Source organism: Chaetura pelagica, unplaced genomic scaffold (genome assembly GCF_000747805.2).
Source record: "Chaetura pelagica isolate M959 unplaced genomic scaffold, ChaPel_1.0 scaffold24, whole genome shotgun sequence".
Taxonomy (NCBI): Eukaryota; Metazoa; Chordata; class Aves; order Apodiformes; family Apodidae; genus Chaetura; species Chaetura pelagica.
In genome coordinates, this window is record NW_009953077.1 from 144,443 (window position 1) to 153,357 (window position 8,915).

Sequence of the window (8,915 nt, forward strand, 5' to 3'; positions counted from 1 at the left end):
TTTAAAGTCATACCCAGATTGTACTGGGGACATGTACACTTTTTCTGAGAGAAAGCCTTTGGGATTTTTTGTTTTGAGATCAAGTCATGCAAGGAGAAGAGATTAAACACACCACAGGGTTGTCCCAGCCTAAAATATAATCTGCAAATACATCTTAAGGTTGTGTAAATAAGGTTACTACATGGAATCCCACAGGTACCAATGTTATATGTACATAATAAAGCTGAAGATCTTATTCATTTTCAGGTAGTTTATGAGGAAAGATACTGCCAGGTTCTCAAGGGCCAAATATTTCATTCAAAGGCAAGGAGAAATTATCATACTCCGAATAGACATAGTAGTTAGTTTGTACAGCATCTCATAAAAGTGTAATTTGCAGACTTGGGGAGAAGAAATGCTTTAAGGAACACAGGGAATATTTATGTAGCTACCCAAATTACTTGGTTGAGTGGGGTTGCCTTTTCAGAATGATTTTAGAAACTGAAATTACTCCTTACGATACAACTTTTGCCATTATTATTATTATTATCTCTTGCACTTAAAGATATTAAATCCTTGCCTTGAAATCTGGCTCATGAACAGGCAATTATGATTAAGGCATTTCATCTTCTTGGCCCGTTAATTCATCACAGTCACTAGCCAAGCTCCTCTGCACAGAGTCTGGAGGAGATGGAACTGGTCCAGGAAACTTCAGTGCAACACAACAAATACCATCACAGGGTGAGCACCCCCCTCCTTTTCCTCAACATCACCTCTGCTTCAATATGCAGTTTTGGATCTGAAGCAATCCACACCATACAGCAGCTGAATCAGGTAGCCTGGAAAATAAAGTGGTTTTCATTTTCTCAAGCTGGTTGTGAAAATGAGCTCAATAATAGATTGTTAATGTGAAACAAACATGGGGGTTGTTTTAGTGCTTAGTCAAAATTGCTATGGCAAGTAATTTAATTCCTGCTCTGTTTCCCTGATGAGCTGTCTCTCAGAAGGGCAGGAAACATGTTATACTGAAGATAATATTGTTGGCCAACTTGAATTAGATATCAGTAAACTGTAAGATGCAAATGCTGATCACCCAGGTTTGCAGAAGGGCTCTAGGACTTCAAGCATTCATATGCTCTCTTTAATAATAAAGTTAATGAAAGCCATTGCTCCAGACAAGACTGCAGTTGCATCTTATCTATCTTTAATACATCTATTCAATATACAGCAATGCTGAACATATCTGTGTAAACATACCTGAGTTTTTTATCCTGAAAGCTAATCAATAATATTTCTGTTAACATACTTCAGCTTAACTGTGGGAAGGAAGCGACTGGAAGTAAATAACTGGTACTTCCTCCTTGGCCCCTATTTGTGGGTACTAAATCCACAGTGAGATGATTGCAGAGCCTTGTAACAACACCTCTATATCATGACAAAACCCCACGAGAGTTATTCAGAAAAGGACATTACAATAAAGAGGTTTTCTTTGTGCTGGATGTTTTGGAAGATGGAAAGTAACCCTGGAAGGTTTGCATCAGCATTAAGTGCCTCATGACCCAGGAGCTGAGACTGCAGGATCAGTCCAACCATGTACATGCACAGGAAACCAAGAAACTGAGCATGTGGCTCCACATGATCCCTCTCATCACAGTTACATTGGGCACAAACAGGTACAATGATGTCCCAGCTGGAAACTGTCTGTAGAGTTCAAAGCTACAGAGCTTGAAATGCTCATCAGTGGGGAATGACTGAAGCACAAATATAAAATAATTACACCTCCAAGGGAAAATCCAAGGGAAAAAACAGAAAAATAATAACTAGTAGAGAATAAAATATAAGGAACATACGAATGGGTAAAAAGGAGCTGTGAGCAGAGGTTTTGAAGCTGGGCTGCATCCCCCTGCCTGTGCTTTGATCAGCAGCACAGAGCTCACCAGGAGCCATTGCCTGAACTGGGAGCAAGAGATGAAGGTGGCACTGACCTCCCACAGCTCAGCCAGAGCCCAGGGCAGGTCCCAGGCTGGGACTCTGCCCTGTGCTTCTTTATCCCAGGTTTCTTTCTCAGCTTGTTCTCTGAAGGAGACCAGAAGTGCCACCATTTCAGCACAAGAGAGGAGACCTCCCACCTCACCCTAGCAAGCAGCAGAGGAGCCCATGGTGGCAGACACTGCTGGTGGTCAGGACACAGGTCCCCCCTTCCCATTCCCTTAATCTTCCTCTTATAGCTCCAAATGATCACATTTTCCCTGTATTTGGCACAGAAATGCTGCAGGGGCTCCCTGTGACTGACACCCCAGGGAACATCATTTACTGGTGGCCAAGACACTGTGCAAAGTAATCTCTGACTTCTTTGTTTCCCTTGGCTATAGCTCCTCACAATGTTACAAAGGGGAACAAATGAGGTGAAAAAGAAAAGGAAAAAAATGAGGTTAAGAAAGAGGAACAAATGTAGTTCTGTGATGAAAATTTCATATTAAGATTCTGATAATTCCCTCCCAAGTGACACAAGTAGGAACCAGAGCTCCTCAATGAAATTACAGCTCCATCTAATTCTTACTCATTTGCCAATTACTGTATCTTAGCCATAACAGCAGTGAAAGGCAGCCCACCAATGCTCAAAATATGTACACATTACAATAATGAAGACTTCATCAGAAATTCTATAAAAACTGACTTGCATACGTTTCACAAAAATTGGATCCTCATTGATTCTGCTTTTGCTCTATTCTGGAAAGCAGATTTGCAAACATTAAAATAGTTAAAGAGCATATTTTACCTTTTTGAGAGCTCAGGAGCTGAGGACAGTGTGTCAGCTGCTCAGAGAAGAAATATTTGTCTGCAATAATTCTAACTGACTGCTCTTTGGCAAAATTCTGCCAGTCAATAATAATCTGAACACTGCTGGTCTCACTGCACATCACTGCAGTTCCAGACACCACCTTGTGTCTGGAGTTTCTTTAGTGATAAAAAAAAGGGAACACTCATTAGAAAAAACAAACTAACCAAAAAAACACTGTTAGAGAACTAAAACAATGCTTAATTTCTTATTTTTAGCACTAAAGAGAATAGCACATTGAGAAAAGCATTATGTTAAGATCTGCAGAAATGCTGAGTACTTAGGAAAAAAATAAAGAAAAGAAAGACAAGTTGATTGTTTGGGGTGGAAGGGGTGTTATCCTACCAGGGATATTCCACTGAATTCAATTCTGGTGATTAAAAGTTAACTTATAAATCTGACATGGTGCCACCCAAATCAATAGATTTTCATTGGCTTGCTAAAGGAACACTGATAACCAGGCTCCTCAAATTCAAATGAGCAGAAATTGATTTGCTAGTCATGAGGAAGAGCCAAACCAGGCTCCCAAATACATGGGAATTCTAGTAGCCCTCCTTGTAGACTTTTTGTATGCAAAGGTATCCAGTAAAGACTGGAATAATCTTAGAAAAAAAGATTACCATATGATTAGTATCATAAGATTTTTATAGCTTGTTATTATTTTAATAATATTGTATTAAATTATTATACATTTATTGATGAATTGGCTTTTTTTTTTGGTGAGAAATATCAGTATTAAATTTTACCTGCCTAGGAATTGAATGAAAGAGGGAAAACTTCACCTGGTGGGGAGAAGGGTAAGATAGAGGAGGGAAGTGCACTATAAACACCGAAACTTAGAATTTCCCCCTAGTGAATGAGATTGGATGGATTATTTTTACTTTTAATCTCTCAATGATGTAGAATAGAAATAGGATAGAAATTCCAAACCAAAATGCCATTTAAACCCTCCAAATGCAACTCTTCACTTAAAAATAGTGAAGAAATAACTTATTTTTTGATGGGTAAATTTGTCAAAACCATCTTTATTTCCCAAATACCATTTTACTTCCACAGTTTCTTAAATCCTGCTGGAAAATCAGGATAGCAGCTCCCAAGATGACCTAACTGCTCTGCCATCTCCAAACTAAGTTCCACCAGGACTCTATGACTTTTATTATTTATATTTTTTATTTCCTAAAGGCACTGACAGCTTCTTTTTTTTTTTTACATAAAGCATTTGCAAACCCACCATAAATATGCACATTAATCTGTAATGTAAGTTCCAAGAACACAACAGTATTTTTATACAGAAGGCAAAATCCAGGGCAGATACTGTTGCCAATTTTGTCAATTAATGAGGTGACAAAAGTTAGAAAAGAATCCGAACAGCACAAGATTTCAGTGCTTGCTTTAAAAACAGGAAGATCATGAGTTTCTGAATAGAATTTTAGAAAAAGGTCTATCTGGAAAATATTTTTAGATTTTGCAGAGTCCATAAACACCTGTGTACATCCTGACTTCCAGCAGAGGTGCTAAAAATAGGCTGCAATTTAGATTTCCACTGCACCTTCAAAAAATAGCCTTGTAGCCTGCCTTGACTACAAAGCTATAAATAGTATGATGACTATAAGTAATACAAGACTATATAGAAGATATAGTGAAGATCTAATATAGAAGGTATATAAGAGAAGAGTAACAGAAGAGCTTATGAAGGAGTTGCCCCTGAGCTCAGTGCTCGAACACATTTTGTTTCTCATTCCTCCAGGGTGGCTGCTCTGACTCCAAAAATCCCACGGGAAGCTGAGCCCGTGCAGACTCCCCCTTGTGCCCCCAGCCTGCTCTGAAAGTCCTCAGCAAAACTCTTCTGACCTGCAATGGCCACCAGCTGCCACCCTGCACACCAGGCAAACCCACCTGGCAGGGAGAGCAACCAAGGTCTCTTCCAGGCTCAAAGACCATCAGTGATGATTGGACTGGAGATGGTCTCAGAATTGTTCTGGTTGGAAAAGACCTTTAACATCATCAGGTCCAACCATAACATAACTCTATCAACCATTAACCTAACTCCACCAAGTCCAGTGATTAAATCATGTCCCTCAGCACCACATCCACACATCTTTTAATTACCTCCAGGGCTGGTGATTCAACCACCTCTCTGGGCAGCCTGTGTCAGCATTTAATTACCCTTTGGTGAAGAAGTTTCTTATATTATCTAATGAAAACCTCCCCTGGTACAACTTGAGCTCTTTTTCTCTTGTCCTGAACATGATCTTTTTATAAAATAAATTGAGATTATTGCAAAGAAATCCAGCAGTGGAAATTTGCCCAAGTCCTACTTGATGTGGTCAGGAATTAATGAGCACTCCTCGTTTGTAGCCTGAGCACCAAGTTGCAACCACTCTGTTATCTGCCAGTTCTAGCCCAGCATGGATCATTGGAGACTTGATCAGGGAACTCACTCTGCTTTTCCACTGTGTCTTAAACAGACTTAGTTGTTGATGGCTGGACTGCAAAACCTTTCCTCATTCTGGTGAATCTGCCCAAGTGCCTTCATGAATTGTGGACCCTGGAGCAGGAGAGCAGCATCACCATGTGGAGCTCCCTGTGACAGAGAGGAGCAGGGAGTTTCTGCCCAGACCTGTTCAGTTTCCTCCTGCTCCTGTTCAGTATTCTCCTCTTGCACACCGCTTCTCAGGATAACATCTCCTATCCTTCCAGTATCAGCTCCATTCTGGGATATACGACCTTACATTTGGTGGTATTAAACACATATTGATTGAATGCTCATCTGACAGGCTTGTAATTACTCAGGTCATCCCATTTACCCTTTTTAAATAATGGCAGAGCATGAACTTTCTTCCAACCTATTGAAACTACCCTGGTGATCCAGGACTTATTAAAAGTAAACATTAATGATCCAAAGAGTAGCTCAGACAGCTCTTAAAAATTTTAGGTGCCGGTTACCCAGACTCAGTGATTTAACAGAGCCTGATGGCAGTAGCTGATGTTAAACTGTCTCTTAATCACTGCTGGAAGATAAATTATTCCCTCCTGGGAGGCATCAACATCACCCCCTTCCCTCCCTGTGGGGAGAGGACAGGGACACTGACAGAGCTTCTTCCAGCTGCACTCCCACTGGTGCCACCTGATGAACTTCTTCTCCATCCTGTCAGATTTAAAGGACATTATGCATGAGGTTTAAACTTCCTGGCTGCACATTTTCTCATGTTCCTTTGCTTGTCAATCTCACCACATTCAGCTCCTCTGCTTGATGTTCCCTATTACACTCACCCCCCTACCCCTCCCATCATTTGTGATGTTTAGCCAGGGCTGGGTGGGGAAATTAGGGCAGTCTTTTTGGTTTAATCTTCATGAGATTGGAACTTTTGGAGAACAGTAAATAAATTGAGCCTTTTTTTTTTTCTTCCCCCTTAGCTCACACTAGACACAATCAGACCAGGCTCCTTTGGATAAGGCAACCACCAGCTTTTCATTCAGTGGTCAGTGACTCTTTTGCTGGGGAGATGGGATTTCACATAGAGATCCCTTCTGTTGGGTGCAGTATATCTTGAGGTAGGGAAATGCCACCACAGCTTTTAAAAAGCACCAAGGACCATCATCTCCTACCTTCCTTGGGGGAAAGGGCCTTGTGATGCTGCTGGTCTTCTCCTTATCCTCCCTTAAGTCCAACCTCCTCCCAGCCTGCAAAAAGAGACTGCAAAACAGAGAGTGAGAAGACCCTGGGGGACTGGTTTTCCTAGCAGACATGAGCAAATGCCCCATCATGTATTTTAGTTATTAGAAAATTGAACTCAAACACTGATGGTTCATTTACATTAATTGCCTGTGACTGACAAGGGTGATGCACTCTGGTCCAAGGGCCCTTCCCCTGTGCCTTCTGTCTGCCTCTTCCAAAAGAGCAGAAAGAGCCACTAAATGTTATATCCAATACTATTTCCTGCAAGCAATATCAATTTAATTAAATGTACATGGTTATAAGTGACCAGCTACAACTCCTCTCAACTGTTTATACAGGTCACTAGAATTGATAGATCTCCATTTCATTGCTGACTTTTTCATTTTAAGTGCTCCCTCAATCCTCTACTGACTTCTTTTTTTTTTAAGCTGTTTTCTACCCTTCCCTCTGAGCTGTTCCCACTGCCCTAGCTGAGGCTGAACTAGAGGTCCCCTTCCTCCAGAGGAGGCAGCACAGCAGTCCACAAACCCAAACCCCACTCTGTGCTGGCACTGCCAGGGTATAATATCCCTTCAGGCAAAAGACTTGAAAGGTCTTTCAGATGAAAATGTGGACATTTCTCTCATCTCTTTAAATCCTGTGGAGCCATCCCCAGGTGAAATGCTGTTACCCTCACCAGAGCTCACTCCATCCCCTGTGCTTTTCCCAGGGCAGGCAGGGCCACACTTCCACTGCCATTCAGAACCCAGAACATCTGAATAAAGCAGCTTCAAACCTTCTCTGTGTCCTCCCAGGAGCTCTGCCTTGGCTTCTCTCAGCTCTCTGCCCAACCCAGAGGAACTGCCCAAACCCTTTGTCTTTGTCTCTGCTCCAATCCCTTCTGAACCTGCCTGTTCATTGGGCCAGGAAGGTCATTTCTCCCACACTGAAAATGTTCATTTCTACTCCATTCCATCTCACTGTGAAGGCAGCAGCCACCAAGAGGAACTTCAACAACTGATTCTCTTGCAATTTATGGGAACAAAATTTTCTTGGGGTTTTTTTCTGACATGACTTTCATAAGATTGTGGTTTGTTTGGGGTTTTTTGGGACGAGGGTGAAAACTAATAATAGCAGTGGTTCTTATGAATCACTTTTATCTTGTAGGTATCAAAGCACTTTGCAAAGGAAAAGATTACCAAAAAAAAGGGTTTATGTACAAGTAAAGTAGACAGCAGCTGCAAAATCCCACCAGTGATGGCTCTGGACTCCAGCAACCCTACATACACGAGCTCTATCTGCAGAGAACAGAAGGCCATGCTGGGGATATGGAGCCATCTAGGAAAAAAATGACCAGCTTTCATGTCTCATCTGCCACTTTCCTCTAGAGAAAATCTTTTTGGAAGAATAAACAGTAAACTTGCTGGACAAACTGATAAATCCACATTCCTGAGTTGGGAGAGACACAAGCTGACAATGAAAGTGCAGCTCAAATTAAGTATATTGCAGGGGTCCCTTTAGAGCTGGTGCCATGTGTAAATCCACCTTGGAATTGAAGTTATCACATTTTACTTTCACAAGAAGTACAAGGAAAAGACAGGGCAAATCTTCAGCACAATGCTAAATTATTTCTAAGCCATTGCATGGGAGTAATTAAATAAATTACATGGAGCTGTCAAGCAAAATTCATCCAAACAGCTCTAAAAATCTCACAGGGAAATTTCTTTCTTCTGCAAAATATGGTTACAGGGAAATGGGTCACCTGTGCAAAGCTCAGTGCAAACTCCTCAGGACACCATGGCTAGCTAAAAACAGGAGGAAATCTCAACTGGAGATCTCAGCCTGGATCTGTCCCTAATGCAGACACTGTACTTGTGAGCTTTGCACTAGAAGCAAACAGCTTCAATATAAGAGCTTCTAAACACCCAGCAAGGCCCTGATTTCCACCCCTACTGCAGAAGCCTGACATTTGTGCAAATACAGACACTTGAGCCCAGCAGAAGATTGAACTCTTTGACACCAGCCATGACTTGGATTCCCTATGCTCAGTCCTCCTGCATCCCTACCTTGCTGGCCAGACCCCAAGATCCACCTGCAACACACAAAACTCACATGAAGGAAGCTATATCTTTTTAATTACTATTATTATTCTCTCTTCCTCTTGATGGCCTTGGTCTGGTTGTCTCTCTGAGCACAGCTGACCCAGGTTAGGACAACCCTGGGGCTGTCCTCACCACTTTGACTGCAAAGGTAAAGCACTGCAGGGGCTCTGGCCCCTTTCTTCTCATCAGACTTTGCCTGTAGCAGGGAGGTTGTCTTCAGAGCCCTACATTAGCTGTGAAGATGCATTTGATATGGAGTTGAAGCTGAGCAGACTGATGATCCCACTGCTGCCTCGTGTGTGAAGGCAGAGACAGAGCTGCCAAAAGGCAAATCTGG